The sequence below is a fragment of the Giraffa tippelskirchi genome, chromosome 12 (assembly GCF_054371585.1).
Source record: "Giraffa tippelskirchi isolate mGirTip1 chromosome 12, T2T-mGirTip1v1.2.pri, whole genome shotgun sequence".
NCBI lineage: Eukaryota > Metazoa > Chordata > Mammalia > Artiodactyla > Giraffidae > Giraffa > Giraffa tippelskirchi.
In genome coordinates, this window is record NC_137286.1 from 82,052,280 (window position 1) to 82,073,025 (window position 20,746).

General features: G+C 42.3%; 1 long non-coding RNA gene across 1 annotated transcript in view; it reads right to left on the reverse strand.

Moving 5' to 3' along the window:
- Positions 1-20,746, reverse strand: part of LOC145528793 (uncharacterized) — a 102,587-nt gene that overhangs the window by 16,720 nt on the left and 65,121 nt on the right. Inside the window, exon 5 of the long non-coding RNA XR_014070653.1 lies at positions 20,528-20,590. This is a non-coding gene — a long non-coding RNA (uncharacterized LOC145528793). The remainder of the gene's footprint in view (positions 1-20,527; positions 20,591-20,746) is intronic.

Genomic DNA, 20,746 nt, shown 5'->3' on the forward strand with positions numbered 1-20,746 from the left:
TGGGAAAGGAGTACATCAAGGCTGTATATTGTCATCCTTCTTGTTAAACTTATATGCAGAGTACATCATGAGAAATGCTGGGCTGGATGAAGCACAAGCTGGAATCAAGATTGCTGGAAGAAATATCAATAACCTCAGATATACAGATGGCATCACCTTTATGGCAGAAAGTCAAGAAGAACTAAAGAGCCTCTTGATGAAAGTGAAAGAAGAGAGTGAAAAGCTGGCTTAAAACTCAACATTCAGAAAACTAAGATCATGGCATCTGGCCCCATCACTTCGTGACAAATAGGTGGGTAAACAATGGAAACTGGCTGACTTTATTTTTGGGGCTCCAAAATTACTGCAGATGGTGACTGCAGCCATGAAATTAAAAGATGCTTGCTCCTTGGAAGAAAAGTTATGACCAGCCTACGCAGCATATTAAAAAGCAGAGACAGTACTTTGCCAACAAAGGTCTGTCTAATCAAAGCTATGGTTTTTCCAGTGGTCATGTATGGATGTGAGAGTTGGACTATAAAGAAAGCTGAGCACCAAAGAATCCATGCTTTTGAACTGTGGTGTTGGAGAAGACTCTTGAGAGTCCTTTGGACTGCAAGGAGATCCAACCAGTCCATCCTAAAGGAGATCAGTCCTGAATATTCATTGGAAGGTCTGATGTTGAAGCTGAAACTCCAATACTTTGGCCACCTGATGCAAAGAGCTGACTCATTTGAAAAAACCCCGATGTTGAGAAAGATTGAGGGCAGGAGAAGAAGAGGACGACAGAGGATGAGATGGTTGGATGGCATTACTGACTCTATGGACATGAGTTTGAGTAAATTCTGGGAGTTGGTGATGGACAGGGAGGCCTGGCGTACTGCGGTCCATGGGGTCACAAAGAGTTGGAAGCGACTGAGCAGCGAACTGACTGGTGGCTCAATGGCAAAGAATCCTCCTGCAATGCAAGTAGGCACAGATTTGATCTCTGGGTCGAGACGATCTTCTGGAGAAGGAAATGATAATCCACTCCAGTATGCTAGCCTGAGAAATCCCTTGGGCTTAAGAGCCTGGTGAGCTACAGTCCATGGGATTGCAAAACTTGGAAACTAAACAACCATGCATCATGGCATCAAGCATCCAAAGAGAGTCTTGGAACATGCCCTCTGATGGATAAGGGAAGAACTAATACAATTATCTCCCTGCCCCCAGTGACAGGAAAGATGAAAATCACAGGCTTTAGAATCTTAGTGAGTCAAGTGATTTTTTAACACATCACTTAACTTTTGTGCATCTTAGAGTCATCCTTTGACTGAAGAAAAAATAAAAGCAAGAACAATTATACTTACTTACTGGAAGTTTTGTGAGGGATTAAGTGAAAGAAATGACATAAATGAATAGGGATATGAAGCCAGCAGTAATTTCCCAATTTATTTTTATTTCTTTTCTGTCTTCTGTCATTCACCTTCACCTTTTGCTTCTGAGTCTGATTAGTGTAAATCAGGCCTTCTCAGTCTGTGTACTAGTGACCTTAGTGTTAATCACTCAGTCCTGTCCGACTCTTTGCAACCCCACAGACTGTAGCCCACCAGGATCCTCTGTCCAGGAGTTATCCAGGCAAGAATTCTGCAGTGGGGAGCCATTCCCGTCTCCAGAGATCAAACCTGTATCTCCTGCATTGCAGGCAGATTCTTTACCATCTGAGCCACCAGGGAAGCCCCAAGAAAGCCAACTGATGTGTGCGTGCATGCTCAGTCGTATCTCACTCTTTGCGACCCATGGGCTATAGCCTTCCAGGCTCCTCTGTCCTTGGAATTTCCCAGGCAAGAATACTGGAGTGGGTTGCCATTTCCTCCTCCAGGGGATCTTCCCAAGCCAGGGATTGAACCTGAGTCTCCTGTGTCTCCTACGTTGGCAGGCGAGTTCTTTACCAGCGTGCCACCTGGGAAGCCCAAGTGACCTTTGGACCAGAACATTCTCTGTCCCGGGAACTGCAGTATACATTGCAAGCTCTTTGGTAACATCTCCATCTCTTCCACCTAGGTGCCAGTAACAGCCCCTCACACGCAAGGTGACAACCAAGAAAGTCACCAGACATCGCCAAAGGCCTCTTGAGAGTAGGAGGGAATCGTGCCCAGGTGAGATCCACCAGTGTAGATGCAGGGAAGCTCTAAAAAGGAGACCCGACTTTTGCCCATGCATCTGACCACTCCTGTGAGAGGGGAGAAATAAGTGGCCAAACAGCCTGAAATCTGTCTTTAAGCCTTAGTGTTACAGGACGTGAAGTGCAACCATCAAAGTAACAGATGACTCTTTCACTAAGGTAGTGTTTATGTAAGAAAGACAAAGACAAAGAGCAAATCACATCTCTGAAAGGCCTCCATCTTCGGGCAGACTTTTAAATCATAACTGCATTAGGAAGTAATTTCTCTCTTTCTCTCTCCTTTTGCCTCTCCCTCTCTCCCTCCCTGCCTTCCTGCCCCTCCCAGCCTGAAGCAGGCTCAACAAGTTTGGGTAATAAAACAATACTAAAATATATAGTGTTATCGAGGATATTTCCGAGGTAGAGTATTGGAGAGAGAATCTTGAATAAATAGATTGTTGTTTTACACTGAATTCATGATACTATTAAGTTTTCAACCTCATAGTCTGGAGAGGAGCATTTCAAAGATAAACTATCTTGATATTTCATTTCAGAAACAGGCAATAGGTGGAACACAACAATTTCCAAAGTCTTCCAGACACACATAATCTACTTTATGCAACCAGTCACCATTCAGAGGTTTCTCAAAGAGATTTACTTTACAGTCAGAGAAGCGGCAGGCTTTTTGGTGATGGCACTGCCTACATGGTCAAGATGGATTATTTGATGAATAAATTCAGAGAGAAAGGGATCTGAGGGAAGGACAAGGTGAAGCTCCAAACTAAAATTAAAAGATAAGATAGGTAAGGTAAAACACAGTCAGATCAGGAAGGAAGGGAAAATAAGCAGGCGTAATGCTCCCTTTTCATGTACTGAATATTTGGATACAATATATTTCTGAGAAAATGTGATTGTGGAAATATAAAATATTTGCTTCTCTGCAGAATATATTCCTTCTGGCTCTCAGATCTTATTTTGTAGATAACAAATGCCCTCAAAGATATACAACACTGATCTCTCCTGACTCCGGGTTATGAGACTCACGCCTTTTCAGAGCCAGCATCGGGAAGTGTCTCCTGTACCAGGGGAACCTGATGTAATAGGATGGGAGAAAATTGTTTCTATCACTCCTGTATGAATAAGGAAATTGAAGATTAAGCAGAGTACTGCTTGGGCTCTGAAACTTGCAGTTAATTTAATCAGACACCCTGGTGGTTCAGGGTCTTAATAACAAAAAAGCAAGTTCCCTTGATAATGGATCGTCCCTTAAAAAAAAAAAGTTAGAGAATTGAGGGCCAGAAAAACACAGACAGAAATGCACCCTGAGGGGGAAAGAATGCTATATGAAATATTGGAGAATATTTAAGAGATCATGGGGCTTATGAGAAGGGCTTCCCTGGTAGGAATCTGGTGGGAATTCTTTGGATGGTAAAGAATCTGCCTGCAATGCAGGAGACGTGGGTTCAATCCCCAGGTCAGGAAGATCCCCTGCAGAAGGAAATGGCAACCCACTCCAGTATTCTTGCCTAGAGAATCCCATGGACAGAGGAGCTTAGCAGGCTACAGTCCATGGGGTCACACAGAACCGGACATGACTAAGTGACTAACACTGAGGCTCATGAAAGCTGTGAAGCATCTTATATTAGAAGACGTGCATGCAAAGCTCTAGTGTGGAAGGCTGGATGACAAGGGAGGGCAGTCATCCCTTCTTAGCATTGGCCTTAGAGACAGGAAAAGTCTCTAAGAGCAACCAGCGCTCCTCTGTGTTCCAGAAAAGGAGCGGTAAAGAAGCGAGCGTGTAGATCCCGAGTCCTGAGGTCAAGGACTTCAGCACAGAGACTAGAGAAGGGAGCTAGGGCAGCCAGCTCAGGGCGCTGGGGCCGCCTCTGCCTGAGCAGCAGCTTCCTGCAGGCCCTGTCAATCAAACCTTCACCAACATTTGACCCATCACCTCCTGTCATGGATATGAGCAAGAGCATTTGACTTAAAGAATAATTTGAGGTGCAAAGAGCCAACGTCTCAGTCAGTCATGCCTCAGGACTCTGCAAACCCCAGAGGGTCCCTGATCATTTTTTGTTGGACTGTCCCTGCCCTCCCCCCTCCAGTCAAGACTTACAGTGTCTCAAAGGGCAGAACATCACCAGCAACCAAGCTCGCCAGTGCAAAACCGTCAGGACGACAAAAGACAACTGATTTGATATTCAAAACAAGTAAGGGCATCCGGAGTCAGGTCTCGTAAGTCAGCGCCCTGTGCTCAGTACCTGATCTCGCCGTGTCTTCGGTGAACCATCAGATGCAGATGGCTGCTGTCATGATACTCCCCAGACAAGCCAGCATGCGCAGAACATGCTCTGCTATTTGCTGAAATAGAGGCCACAGCAAAGACGGATTTTCCTTAAACCACTAACTAAACTGTGCTCACTTGTGTCCGACTCTTTGTGACCCCATGGACTGTAGCCCACCAGGCTCCTCTGTCCATGGAATTTTCCCAGCAAGAATACTGGAGTGGGATGCCATCTCCTCCTCCAGGGGATCTTCCTGACCCAGGGATCAAACCCAAGTCTCTTGTGTCTCCTGCATTGGCAGGCAGATTCTTTAACATGGACACCATCTGGGTGAAAGAGGAGAGTGAAAAAACTGGCTTAAAGCTCAACATTCAAAAAACTAAGATCATGGCATCAGAACATATCACTTCATGGCAAATAGATGGGGAAAAGATGGAAACAGTGACAGACTTTATTTTTGGGCTCCAAAATCACTGTGGACGGTGACTGCAGCCATGAAACTAAAAGACACTTGCTCCTTGGAAGAAAAGCTATGACATACATAGACAGTGTATTAAAAAGCAGAGACATTACTTTGCCGACAAAGGTCCATCTGGTCAAAGCATTTGTTTTTCCAGAAGTCATGTACGGATGTGAGAGTTGGATCATAAAGAAGGCTGAATGCCAAAGCATTGATGCTTTCAAGCAGTGGTGCTGGAGAAGACTCTTGAGAGTCCCTTGGACAGCAAGGAGATCAAACCAATCAATCCTAAAGGAAATCAACCCTAAATATTCATTGGAAGTACTGATGTTGAAGCTGAAACTCCAACACTTTGGCCACCTGATGCAAAAAGTCTATTCATTAGAAGAGACCCTGATGCTGGGAAAGATTGAGGGCAGCAGAGATGGATGACAGAGGATGAGATGGTTGGATGGCATCATGAACTCAATAGACATGAGTTTGAGCCAGCTCTGGGGGACAGGGAAGGGCAGGAAAGCCTGGTGTGCTTCCGTCCGTGGAGTCACAAAGGGTCAGACGTGACTGAACAACAGCAACAATGCTGAGGAAGGCACTAAGACGTTGCCCCGTAGAATCATAAAACCACAGCTCTTCAGACTCTCAAAGAGCATTAAAAGTAGTCTGTCTACCACAACCTATTTCTTGAAAAATATGTGGAACAACAGACCCACAGTGGGTGGCTGCATTGGCCAAAACCACCCAAGTTGTGGTCTTTTTATCTTCTCATCAGCAAGAACTTTGCAGAAACTGAGATTTTTACCCTCCGTGCAAGCTAACAAGTCAGCGTGTCCCAGCATCAGGGATGCTGGCAGAAGACATGAGACTGCTGGTTCAGAAACAAAGGTCTTCATTTCTCATGGCAGTAACAGTAGCCAGAGGATCAGCATTTTCTTGTACTAGTTCCCTAAGCTCCAGTCTCTATGAGGAGATTTAAAGAGGCCAAGATGACAGCTCCACGTGCAGCAGAGAAACACCGAGTTTAGGGAATCGAACTCTTTTATAACCAGCCATAAACATGACTACCCTTTGTTCAATGGACAGAGTCCTGATTTTCAGGAAATTCTGGTCAAGTTAGTCCAGAAAGGAGACTCAGCACCTCTGGTTGCAGGTTGTGAAGAAACATCAGAGACTCCTAGGATTTACTTACAACAACATCCTTTCTACATCATCTTAGCTTTTGGCACATTTCTCTGAGTACACCACTCAGCCAGTCACTGATAAATCTTACCAGCCAGGGCTGGGACAAAATCTGTCAGTTTGCCTCATGCAGCATCATATTAGGACTTCCCAGGTGGCGCTAGTCATAAAGAACCCATATGCTAAAACAGGAGATGTAAGAGACACAGATTCCATCCTTGGGTTAGGAAGATCCCCTGGAGGAGGGCGTGAAGAACCTGCCCCAGTACTCTTGCCTGGATAATCCCATGGACAGAGGAGCCTGGCAGGCTATGGTCACAAAGAGTTGGGCATGACTGGAGTCACACGCACACACAGCAACATATTAAGGCTACTATCAGTAGGACTCTAAGCAGCGGAATGAGGCCAGCCAGCAGTGTTTCCCTCGGCCATGCCTCCCCACCTCCAGGTTGAAGACCAACCAATGCAAAAAGTACCATAAACCATTAGAATCTACCTTAGGAAACAAGGTTGATTGCTCCCTAATTTTTGTATGACCACCACCAACTCCCCCCAAACTAACACTAATGTTTTAGTTCAAGTACAGTGCAATGTATTTGTGATTGTACAGACTCCATCTTGGTCCACAAAAAAGAACTTTAGGGCAATCCGATCATCCATAATAATCCAGGCCAGAGTGTGGAAGCTGATCTGAAAGTTCCCAGCATAATGAGGCTAAAGACCAACTCCTACTATGAGTCACTTCCACTGTAAGGATAACTGCCCACAGTTCAGTTCAGTCGCTCAGTCGTGTCCGACTCTTTGTGACCCCATGGACTGTGGCACACCAGGCTTGCCTGTCCATCACCAACTCCTGGAGCTTGCTCAAACTTACGTCCATTGAGTCCCTGATGCCATCCAACCATCTTATCCTCTGTCGTCCCCTTCTCCTCATGCCCTCAATCTTTCCCAGCATCAAGGTACTTTTCCAAGGAGTCAGTCCTTAGCATTAGGAGGCCAAAGTACTGGAGTTTCAGCTTCAACATCAGTCCTTCCAATGAACACCCAGGACTGATTTCCTTTAAGATGGACTGGTTGGATCTCCTTGCAGTCCAAGGGACTCTCAAGAGTCTTCTCCAACACCACAGTTTAAAAGCTTCAATTCTTCGGTGCTCAGCTTTCTTTATAGTACAACTCTCACATCCATACATGACTACTGGAAAAACCATAGCTTTGACTAGATGGTCCTTTGTTGGCAAAGTAATGTCTCTGCTTTTTAATATGCTGTCTAGTTTGGTCATAGCTTTCCTTCCAAGGAGCAAGTGTCTTTTAATTCCCTGGCTGCAATCACCATCTGCAGTGATTTTGGAGCCCCAAAAAATAATTTTCTAGGCCAGAATACTGGAGTGGGTAGCCGTTCCCTTCTCCAGGGGATCTTCCCAACCCAGGGATCAAACTCAGGTTTCCTGCATTGTGGGCAAATTCTTTACCAGCTGAGCCACAAGGGAAGCCCTAACTGCCCACAGGAGAACTTAAATAGCAAGTCAGTTAAGAGTAGAAGTGGTTTGTGCCGATTCCAACCAAGAGATATCAGGAGGGTGAATGCACCTCCCTATGTTCTTTCCACTTCCCTCAGGTATATGCCATCCATGAAGGGCCCAGGGCAAAGCGGAGACACAGCTGGAAGGAGGCTGAGTCTCCAAGTTCCCTCAGTGAGAACCACCCACGAACATAAGCACCTGCTCTGAGCCACCCTCAGACATAAGCGCCCGCTCTGAGCTGTTACATGGGTTTCCCAGGTGGAGCAGAACCCTGGAGTGGTGGGGGGATAGAGGCTGAGACGAATGGAGAGAGGAGAATGGATGCACATACGCTGCCAGATATAAATGGAGAAGAAAATGGCACCCCACTCCGGGATTCTTGCCCGGAGAATCCCATGGACGGAGGAGCCTGGCAGGCTGCAGTCCATGGGGCACAGAGAGTCGGACACGACTGAGTGACTAACATACACACACACACATCAGATATAAAACAGGTAGCCAGTGGAAATCTGCTGAGTGACTCAGTGAGCTCAAACCGCTGTTCCATGACAACCTAGAAGGGGGGGATGGGGTAGGAGGTGAGAGCGAGGTTTGAGAGGGAGAGGATATATGTATACCTATGACTGATTCATGTGGATGTATGGCAGAAACCAACCAACACTGTAAAGCAACTATCTTTCAATTAAAAAATAATTAAAAAAAAAAAAAGAATCCTCCTGCCAATGCAGGAGATGCAGGAGACACGGCTTCAATCCCTGAGTTGGGAAGATCCCCTGGAGAAGGAAATGGCATCCCACCAGTGTTCTTGCCTGGAGAATCCCATGGACAGAGGAGCTTGGCGGGCTACAGTCCACGGGGTTGCAAAGCGTTGGACACGACAGCACTCACACATGCATCTGGGCTGCTAAGTGGCAAAGAAATGAACTTCTGTCTTGGCACCTTCACACCTTTGCTGACCTTCAGCAGCAGAACGGACACGAAATGATGACTCAGCAATCCCACTTTCAAGCGTTCCTCACAAAGAAGCAAGCACATGTCCCAAAGCAGGTTTACTGATAGAAAACAAACGGAAAAAGTCAAAGTAAACCATGATTGACTCACAATGAAATGCTAAGCAACAAAGTGAGTATATTCTACAGCAATTAATGTGAGGTTTCTAAATGTACATTTATGACAGCAGTCTCAAAACCGCTGACTATAAAAGCAAGGTGGCATACACTCTGATGACATTTGTGTAGAATCTTATACCTATACCACATTAAAGGATGTGTTGGTTCTTGATATCTGTGCAGACATTTTATTCATAGAAATGGTACAGATCAACTTCAGAATAACACCTACTTCTGGAGACAAGGAGGAAGTGATGCAGTGAGCAAGCATCTACTGTATTGCTAATATTTTTAAAGGGGAAAGACATCTGAAGACAAAAATGTGCAAAATATTAACATCTATTACATCTAGATAAAGGGTGCATGGTCTTTATTAGATTATTTTCTATGCTTTTCAGCATGCTTGAAATATTTCATAATTAAAAATAATCCTTTCAATATAAATATAGGAATACTTATAGGAGCACTACTCTGTCCCCAAAGGTCTGTCACTGTGAACTCCTGCCACTTATTTAATTTATTCACATGTGAAAATCTTTGGGGAGAAAGAGGCATAATTTGACTAAAAGCAGGATGTTATAGTATTCTTACAGAATTCTTGCACTCTAGGGAAATAAACAATGCACAGTAGCTGTTTTAGATTCATAGTCAACAGGAAGTCACCCAATTTCATTCATTTTCAGCAAATGCAAGGAATCAAATGCAAAATTTAACACTCTGGGGCTATGCCATGATGCCATGGCATTCCCTGGAGGTCTTCAGGTACATGAAATAATTAATGGACTATGCTCACCCATAACTAATTTTCTTTTCTCTAGAAGAACTTATGGAAAATTGTCTTCATGTAATAACTAATTTCAGCAGTGACCACAGGACTGGAAAAGGTCAGCTTTCATTCCAATTCCAAAGAAAGGCAATGCCAAAGAATGCTCAAACTACCACACAATTGCATTCATCTCACATGCTAGTAAAGTAATGCTCAAAATTCTCCAAGCCAGGCTTTAGCAATATGTGAACCGTGAACTTCCAGATGTTCAAGCTGGTTTTAGAAAAGGCAGAGGAACCAGAGATCAAATTGCAACATCCGCTGGATCATCGAAAAAGCAAGAGAGTCCAGAAAAACATCTATTTCTGCTTTATTAATTATGCCAAAGCCTTTGACTGTGTGGATCACAATAAACTGTGGAAAATTCTGAAAGAGATGGGAATACCAGACCACCTGACCTACCTTTTGAGAACCTGTATGCAGGTCAGGAAGCAACTGTTAGAACTGGACATGGAACAACAGACTGATTCCAAATAGGAAAAGGAGTCCGTCAAGGCTGTATATTGTCACCCTGCTTATTTAACTTATATGCAGAGTACATCATGAGAAACGCTGGGCTGGAAGAAACACAAGCTGTAATCAAGATTGCTGGGAGAAATATCAATAACCTCAGATACGCAGATGACACCACCCTTATGGCACAAAGTGAAGAAGAACTAAAGAGCCTCTTGATGAAAGTGAAAGAGGAGAGTGAAAAAGTTGGCTTAAAGCTCAACTTTCAGAAAACTAAGATCATGGCATCTGGTCCCATCACTTCATGGGAAATAGATGGGGATACAGTGGAAACAGTGTCAGACTTTATTTTTTGGGCTCCAAAATCACTGCAGATGGTGATTGCAGCCATGAAATTAAAAGATGATTACTCCTTGGAAGGAAGGTTATGACCAACCTAGTTAGCATATTAAAAAGAGGAGACATTATTTTGCCAACAAAAGTCCGTCTAATCAAGGCTATTGTTTTTCCACTGATCATGTATGGGTGTGAGAGTTGGACTATAAAGAAGGCTGAGCACCGAAGAATTGATGCTTTTGAACTGTGGTGTTGGAGAAGACTCTTGAGAGTCCCTTGGACTGCGAGGAGATCCAACCAGTCCATCCTAAAGGAGATCAGTCCTGGGTGTTCATTGGAAGGACTCATGTTGAAGCTGAACCTCCAATACTTTGGCTTACCTGATGTGAAGAGCTGACTTATTGGAAAAGCCCCTAATGCTGGGAAGGATTAGGGGCAGGAGGAGAAGCGGGTGACAGAGGATGAGATGGCTGGATGGCATCATTGACTCGATGGACATGAGTTTGGGTAAACTCTGGGAGTTGGTGATGGACAGGGAGGCCTGGTGTGCTGCAATTCATGGGGTCCCAAAGAGTCAGACACAACTGAGCAACTGAACTGAACTGAATAACTAATTTCAGAGTATAACTCTTGTACAAATCAAAATATTTCTTATATTTTTAGCAGACTCAGATCGCTATTCAAAGAATAGTTTAAGTGAATTGAAATAGCTTATGACTAAGACATGGGAGTGAAGGGGCAAGTGTCATGCCAACATGAGCCAAGTTCTTCCACCTCCTTTCAGAGGCATTCCCTAATCAGTCAAGTCCATAGACATTTCCCATCTTCTGATCTTTTAAATGCCTCTTCAATTATACCTACTCTCAGTTTCTACTTATGTGATTAATGAATATTTACTGAACCTTTTTTTCATTCAATTGTATTTATCTTGGGACTTCCCTGGTAGCCCAGTGGTTAAGACCCCATGCTCATAATGCGAGGGGCCTGGGTTTGATCAATGGTCAGGGAACTAGATCCTGCATGCCACAACTAATACCTGGCCCAGCCAAATAAACAAATAATTTAAAAAATTGTATATGTCTTGTTTGATGTATTTTTGCATGCTCCATAGCACCTAGTACTGAGATTACAAAAATTAAGCTTGTGGAAAAAATGTTTGTTTATTAACTGATAACTGCAGTACACTGCCCAAGTCTGATTTTAAAGTTCAATTATATGTCCCTTGGATTGAGCCTTATAATCTTTCCTCATCTTATCATCCATCCCAACATAGCATGCAGTATATGGCAAGTGTTTTTTTCATAAATCTGTCAATCAAATGAATCAGCAAATAAGTCCAAATGTTCTACACAGTACAGTGTAAGGAACCGTACTCCTTGCAACTTCAAATGATGATATTAGGGGTGAAAATTGATCTTTTTTACATTTAACCTCGTTTACCTTTTCCCTCTCTTACTTCTACAATGAAAACAGTAGCCCACCAGGCTCCTCTGTCCATGGAATTCTCCAGTTAGGAATACTGGAGTGGGTAGCCATTTCCTTCTCTAGGGGATCTTCCTGGCCCAGGGATCAAACCCCTGTCTCCAGCATTGCAAGTGGATTCTCTACTGACTGAGCTACCAGGGAAACCTGGATTTGTAGCTATGTTCCAGAACAAACTGATTGTTCCTGAGCTGTATAGTTAAAATGGCAGAAGATTTTGAAAAACCTTGCCTGGAGAGCAAGTTAAGAGTTAACAGGATGTGTTCCAATGTTTACTCGAAAGAAAATAATTGTAGTCAAAGGCCAGAACTTCATAACAAGCTTAGGCTTCACAAGAAAGGTGTATATCATCTCAAAAATTATGTCACTATATTCTACGGCAGATAAGCATTTCCTAGGCAGTTGAGACATATTTACTGTGACACATCCATTATTATCCAATGACAAAATAACAGAGTGCTTATAAAAGACACTGAAGAACTAACACCTCCAGACTAATGAGCACAGCATCTCCAGAGGACACGTAACCAGGCATAAGGCAGGATCTGTATTTCATCACAGTCTCACACCCACAAGTCAACTTTCTTTCCAAGTTTTTTTTTTTTTTGTCCGTCCATGGTAATAGTGAAGATGAGCAATGTGGACAATGAACTCTAATGTACAAATAATTCTAATGGTGAATTTTAAGCAAAGATTTGTACTTCCTTCTCTCCCCTCGTAAATTACACACCAAAATGGCAAAGTATGTTGAATGTCGATTTCAGGTTGGACAATGGGACTCCTCTCTTTAGAATTCATCAAAGGTTTCCTGTTACCTAGAAATAAAGTTCATACGTCTTAGCAAGACATTAAAAGTGCTTCGTGTTCAGATTCCAATTTATATTTAGAGACGTGTATACAGCCACCTCCCTCCATTCGCTCTGTGACTTGACATGCCAATCCATCTGTTTGCTGACCCAGGTACCACGTTCTTCCACTCAGCGTCTTTGCTTAAGCAGTACCTTGAGGTTGAAAGGTTTTTTTTTTTTTTTTTTCATTTCTTACTCACACATTCAAAGTTCTACATGTCCTCTAAGACCTAACTCAGAGGATGCCTCTTCCATGAAACCTTCTCTCTACCTCCCAAGCAAATTAAATGTTCTCCTGTGAAATCACAGATTTCTTGTACATAGATTTACTAATAGATTCTTTGAATATCTTTATCCCTTTCTGTTTTACACATCTTCCATGGTCAGGATCTATATCCTTGAGTCACAGTGCTTAGCATACTACTTTGTACTTAATGGGCCCATAAATACTGGTTCCATGAGTAAATGAAAAGACACAGTTGTTTAGCTTACATTTTTAACTTGTGATGCCACAAGTTAGAGTGGCAGTTATAGAGTCCAATAAGCTATTAATATAAAATCACTGGGTTTCCCAGGTAAAAAACCTGGCTGCCAATGCAGGAGAGGCAAGAGTCTTGGGTTTGATCCTTGGATAGGTAGAGAAGATCTCCTGGAGGAGGAAACGGCAACCCACTCCAATATTCTTGCCTGCAAAATTCCATGGACAAATGTGGCTGGCGGGTTACAGTCCACGGGGTCTCAAAGACTCGGGCATGACAGAGCACGCACGCATGCATGTTCCATGTATATATAAAATCATTACCTCCAAAGAAAGTAGTAAGATGAGGAACCTACAGAGTGGACTTTAAACAGGGAAGAAGAATAGAATAAAGAAGTTAGGGTTTCTTTGGTGCAAAATTCATGTGTCAGTCTGCATCTCTTACATCTCCTGCCCTGGGAGGTGAGTTCTTTGCCACTAGCGCCACCTGGAGGACCAGTAAAGGGGGACACAAATTGGATGCTGTCGCTCCAAAGGAGAGCCCGCCACAGGGACCTACCCTGGCCTGTATTCTGGGAAGCATGGGGTGGTTCATTGCAGAGGTTTCTGGGATTTGAGACCAAAGGAGGCCTGTGCCTCACTTCTCAGGAAGCAACAAGACCCCTGTGGAGACATAGTTAAGAAGTATGTCCAGAGCAGAAAGGGTCTTATACAGCTTCACTGACCTCCTGTGACTCTGTTGGCCAAGAAACACTGGAAGCATTGCTGTACCTACACAAACATGGAGACAGATGAGGCTCTGTAACCTGTAGGAGGTCCTGTAACCCCAGGACCAAGTAAGGGGTTTATCACATTTTCTGTAAATCCCAGAGCATCAGAGAAGACAGTCTTGATGCCCCCACACATATGTAAAATTCAGAGGCAGAAAGGGCCTAAAAAGATGGCAGTTCCTGCAGAATCAAGCTCCAACATTTCAACAGTCACAAAGGTGGAACACAGTATTTCATAATGCTGTCTTGACTCAATGGGAGAATCATGGCTAAAATGTCTCAGTTTCCTTTTTGGAACAACTTGCTAGGTCCCACCCCAACCACTTGCTTTATTGAATTCTACCAAAAATTTAGAGAAGAGCTAACACCTATCCTACTCAAACTCTTCCAGAAAATTGCAGAAGATGGTAAACTTCCAAACTCATTCTATGAGGCCACCATCACCCTAATTCCAAAACCAGACAAAGATGTCACAAAAAAGGAAAACTACAGGCCAATATCACTGATGAACATAGATGCAAAAATCCTTAATAAAATTCTAGCAAACAGAATCCAACATCATATTAAAAAGATCATACATCATGACCAAGTGGGCTTTATCCCAGGGATGCAAGGTTTTTTTAACATCCGCAAATCAATCAATGTAATACACCACATTAACAAATTGAAAGAAAAAAAACATATGGTTATCTCAATAGATGCAGAAAAAGCCTTTGACAAAATTCAGCATCCATTTATGATAAAAACCCTCCAGAAAGCAGGAATAGAAGGAACATATCTCAACATAATAAAAGCTATATATGACAAACCCACAGCAAACATTATCCTCAATGGTGAAAAATTGAAAGCATTTCCCCTAAAGTCAGGAACAAGGCAAGGATGCCCACTTTCACCACTACTATTCAACATAGTTTTGGAAGTTTTGGCCACAGCAATCAGAGCTGAAAAAGAAATAAAAGGAATACAGATAGGAAAAGAAGAAGTAAAACTCTCACTGTTTGCAGATGACATGATCCTCTACATAGAAAACCCTAAAGACTCTACTAGAAAATTACTAGAGTTGATCAATGAATATAGTAAAGTTGCAGGATATAAAATTAACACACAGAAATCCCTTGCATTCCTATACTCCAATAATGAGAAAACAGAAAGAGAAATTAAGGAAACAATACCATTCACCATTGCAACAAAAAGAATAAAATGCTTAGGAATATTTCTACCTAAAGAAACAAAAGACTTATATAGAAAACTATAAAACACTGATGAAAGAAATCAAAGAGGACACAAACAGATGGAGAAATATACCGTGTTCATGGATTGGAAGAATTAATATAGTGAAAATGAGTATACTACCCAAAGCAATCTATAGATTCAATGCAATCCCTATCAAGCTACCAATGGTATTTTTCACAGAACTAGAACAAATCATCTCACTTTGTATGGAAATATAAGAAACCTCGAATAGCCAAAGCAATCTTGAGGAAGAAGAATGGAACTGGAGGAATCAACCTGCCTGACTTCAGGCTCTACTACAAAGCCACAGTCATCAAGACAGTATGAAGTCATACTCTCCAGGACCACTGGCAAACACCCCAGTTCCCCAAAGCCACGGCTACCAAACAGCTAGGGACAGCATCCGTGGGTCAGACTTGGCAGAATATTCAAAGTAACTCATTCCCAGGGATCCCAGGTGTCCCAGGAAACCCAGCTATCCACCCACCCCCACTGGCTGTACATAAGCCACCTTTACATTTGCAGCCTGCTGTGATCTCGTCCCTAGGTGCAGCTGTTCGTGTGTTAGACTTCTTTCCTCTAGAGCTGTAGATAACAAGAGTTCTGCCTGTCATTGATCTGAGTGTCTCTGGCTTGCCTGGAAAATCCCATGGACGGAGGAGCCTGGTAGGCTGCAGTCCATGGGGTCGCAAAGAGTCAGACACGACTGAGCGACTTCACTTTCACTTTTCACTTTCATGCATTGGAGAAGGAAATGGCAACCCACTCCAGTGTTCTTGCCTGGAGAATCCCAGGGATGAGGGAGCCTAATGGGCTGCTATCTATGGGGTCGCACAGAGTCGGACACGACTGAAGCGACTTAGCAGCAGCAGCAGACCTCTGTCCCATCATTGAAAGACTCTGTAAACCTTATAAAGCAAACAGCTACCTTAAAATGTTGATGTGAAGGAGAACTTCAAATCTGATTCCACCTGCCATGCCTATTTCAGTCAAACAGTGGGTTCCCAACCCTGCATGCCTAACACGGCGCTTGCCCAAATCTTTCCAAATGGTTCTCCAAAGCAGACACAAACATTTGGAGAGAAAATTGAAAAGAGGAATTTGCCATTAGATTATCACAGTACATCTGTTTTGTAAAGTCATTGCCACAATGTTCCTATCAGGAAACTGGTGTGCTTCTCCTAAAATGCAATCAGCAAATCACGCTAAACGAGGTAATGGACACCTCTACTGGAAACGGGAGAGAATTTTGTTAAGTGAGGCCTTTCTGCCTGTGACTGTCACCCCTAAATCACTGACAAGGGCTCCGGAGTCCCCTGCAAGTACATTTGAGCGTTGTCCCTGCAGGATGTCCGTTCCATAGGCGTTTGTGATTTGCTCTCTGCAAAACTTGCTTCTTGCCATCTGTTCTGAATTCATCACCCTTAGTTTACATTACCTAAAACTGTAAACTAGATTGGCATTAAGCATGCAATTTAAGATTTTACTTCCATCAATAAATTCCCTCATAACCACCAATCTAGACTTTATATAGCTTCTGTCTGCCCTCCATCACTGGCTTCCTTAAATAACGTTCTGGCTGCCCCTCACTTCTGCTTCCTAAGTGTTTAGGAAACTCCTACTGAAGGAAATCCCCTTCATGTTCTGTTCCTGCCCTCTGTTTACCTGCTTTTCCTTCCAGTTCATTTTCTGACCTTTTCCTTTACTGCTGCCATCTTGCTGCTTCTTCCTTCCGTGTTTAGGAGATTGAAACACACATCTCATTGTTTGATTTCCTCACTAAAATAACTCCCCAAATGCATGTATCTGGGCCTCCCCACATCCTAGTAGTTCTCTAATAATGGAAGATTATATATTAAGAACAGAAGGATTGTGAATGTTAGAATCCTGGTCCTATCATTTATTAGCTTAATACTCTCGGCCAAGTCACTAATTCTCTAAGCCTCAGTTTCCTCATCTATAAAATTGGAATATGAAAAGCTACCTATGGTGTAGGATTAATTAAAGAATTAATTGAGATGCAAAGCAACTAACATAATGTCAGGTGCATAACTGGTACCCAGTGGTATTTATTGTAAGTGTGTAGAATCTAATCCATGTTCTAATTTAAATTATGACTTATTTACCACTTACAGAAAGGATTCTTGGTACTATTTTACCTACAGAATTATTTTGTTACTGTTATCATATTATTTTATATCCACATGTGTGTTTTGAATATATGTTGAAAATCATAATAATTATAAGGCCAAGGGCTAAAAGAGAAGCAAGATCTTTAATGTGAAGAGGCAACCCACAAGCTGGACCACAAACTGGGATCTTTTAGTAACTGACACGTGAAACCTAGCCTGGAAATCCTGATAAATTATATCACATTTTGACTCTTCTTGGGGAACTTCAGCCAGAGTACAGAAGCTTCTGATTCAGCTATAGTTAAAGTGTAAATTTAGACTCAGCTTGGAGAGTAGAAAGCATCACCGTCCTTGCGATTATTTGTGTAGTATGAAGCAAGGTGGAAACAATAGTATTTAATCTGGATTAGTTTATTCCTTTTGCCCTTTCCTTACAGGACAATGTCAGGTACTGCCCTAGGTAAAGACAAGTTATCCAAGGACCCAGGTTCCCTTCACCCAAGGCAACCTGCGCACAGCCTGTGAACACATGATCTGTGAGTCCTCTTCTTCAGACTCAAAAGAGAAAATTTCTTTTTTTCTGTCCTAAGGCCTACTGACTGCCTAGATCCACTCAGGACTGAAACTTTGATTTAAAAAAATCACAGTCATCTGTTTTCTTTAAAAACTATGTTACAGCACCAAGATTTAACCATAAGCCCCAATGTAAATTATGGACTTTGAGTGATAATAATGTGCCAATAAATTTTATCAATTTAAACAAATGAGCCACTCTAGTGGGAGAAATCGATAAGGAAGCAGACTATGCATGAGCGAGCTCAGGGACATATACGGAATCTCTGTACCTTCCACTCAGTTTTCCTGTGAACCTAAAATGACTCAAAATCAATATATACATTTATATATATTTATATCAGCTTCCCTGGCAGCTCAACTGGTAAAGAATCCACCTGTGATGTAGGAGACCCCAGTTCAATTCCTAGGTCTGGAAGATCCCTGATGAAGGGATAGACTACCCAAGCCAGTATTCTTGGGCTTCCCTGGTGGCTGAGATGGTAAAGAATCACCTGCAATGTGGGAAACCTGGGTTCAATCCCTGGGTTGGGAAGATCCCCTGGAGGAGGGCATGGCAACCCACTCCAGTATTCTTGCCTGCAGAATCCCCATGGACAGAGGAGCCTGGTGGGCTATAGACCATGGGGTCACCAAGAGTCGGACATGACTGAGCGACTAATCACAGCACAACACACACATATATATAGATAAATATGTATATACATATACACATATATGAATACCAGTCCATAGCAGAGTCCTAATGTAATCATTGATTCAATGACCAATGATTCAATCAAAGACCATCAACAATGGACAGTTCAAAGAAGAAATTAAAAAAACAGCCCCATTACAACAGCATCAAAAAGAATAAAGTACTTAGAATAAACTTAACCAAGGTGAGACACTTCTACACTGAAAATGATAAAACATTGCTGAAAGAAATTAAGGAAGACACACATATAGGGAGATATCCCATATTTATGAATCAAAAGATTTAATACTGTTAAAATGTCCATAATACCCAAAACCATCTACAGACTCCATGTAATCCCTGTCAAAAATCATAATGGCATCTTTTACAGTAATAGGAAAAACAATCCCAAAATTCATATAAATTCATGTGGACTCACAAAGGAATTCTAATAGCCAAAACAATTTTGAGAAAGAACAAAGCTGGAGGCCTCACATTTCCTGACTTCAAGACATATCACAAAGCTACAGTAATGAAAACAGTATGGTACTAACATAAAGGTAGACATATAAGCCAGAGGAATAGAATGGAGAGCCAGAAATAAACCTAAACATATACAGTCAAATTATCTTCAGCAAGGGTGCCAGGACTACACAGTGGGGATAGGAAAATCTCTTTAAAAAGACTGGACACTCACAAGCAAAAGAATTAAATTGGATCCTATCTTTAAAAAAAAATCAACTTACAATGAATTAAAGACTTAAGCGTAAGACCTGAAACTATAAAACTCCTAGCAGTAAATATAGGTCAAATGCTTCATAACACTGGTCTTGGCAATGATTTCTGGGCTATAACACTACAAGCACAGGCAATAAAAGCAAAAGTAGACAAGAGACACCACGTGAAACTAAAAAGCACAGTAAAGGACACAATTGATAGAATGAAAAGGCAGCTGATGAAACTGAGTATTTGTAAAGCATGTATGTGACAAGGAGTTAATATCCGAAATGTATAAAAGACTTCTGCAATTCAACAGCAAAAAAAAACAAATAGCATGTTTTAAAAATGGGCAAAGGACTTGAATAGACATTTCTCTAAGGAAGACTTACAAAGAGCCAACAGGTATATGAAAAGACATTCGACAACTCTAATCACCAGAGAAATGCAAATCAAAACCACAATAATGAGAGATCACCTCATACCTGTTAGGATGACCATTACCAAAAACAAAAACAAAACGAAACAAAACAGGAAAACAGAAAATAACAAGGGTTAGTGAGAACATGAAGAAACTGGAACCCTTGTGCACTTTTGGTAGAAGTCTAAAGTGATGCAACTGCTATGAAAAAGGTACAGACGTTCTTCAAAAAATTAAAAAAAAAAAAAAAAAAGTACCTTATGATCCAGCAATTCCACTTGTGGGTATTTATCCAAAAGAATTGGAAACAAAATCTCAAAGAGGTATTTGCGCTACTGGGTTTATTGCAGCATTATTAAGAATAACCAAGATGTAGAAACAAACCAATGTCAATCAGTAGAAAGTGAAAGTGAAAGCCGCTCAGTCGTGTCCAACTCTTTACAACCCCATGGACTGTAGTCCATGGAATTCTCTGGGCAAGAACACTGGAATGGGTAGCCTTTCCCTTCTCCAGGGGGTTTTCCCAACCCAGGGATTGAACCTAGGTGTCACCCATGGCAGGCGGATTCTTCACCAGCAGAGCTAAAAGGGAAGCCCACATCAATCAACAGATGAGCAGATAAAGATAACATGGCATATACTTACAGTGGAATATTATTCAATCTTAAAAAAGGAAATCCTTTTATATGCTACAACATGGGTAATCTTTGAAAAAATTATTCTAAGTGAAATAGAAGTGAAGTGAAGGCACTCAGTTGTGTCCAACTCTTTGTGACCCCCATGGACTGTAGCCTGCCAGGCTCCTCCATCCTTTGGATTTTCCAGGCAAGAATACTGGAGTGGGTTATAGGGTACCCATTAAAGACAGATACTGAGCACTTACATGATTCCACTTACTGATTCCACTTACATGCAGTCCCTGAAGCAGTCTGACTCGGAAGCAGAACGCAGGATGAATGGTGGCTGACAGGAGCTGGGGAGGGAGAAATGAGTTGCTGTTCAATGGCGAGAGAGTTTCAGTTATGCAAGACCCAAAAGTTCTAGAAATCTATTCAGCAATGTGAATAGTTAACAATACTGTTCAGTTCAGTCGCTCAGTCGTGTCCGACTCTTTGTGACCCCACGGACG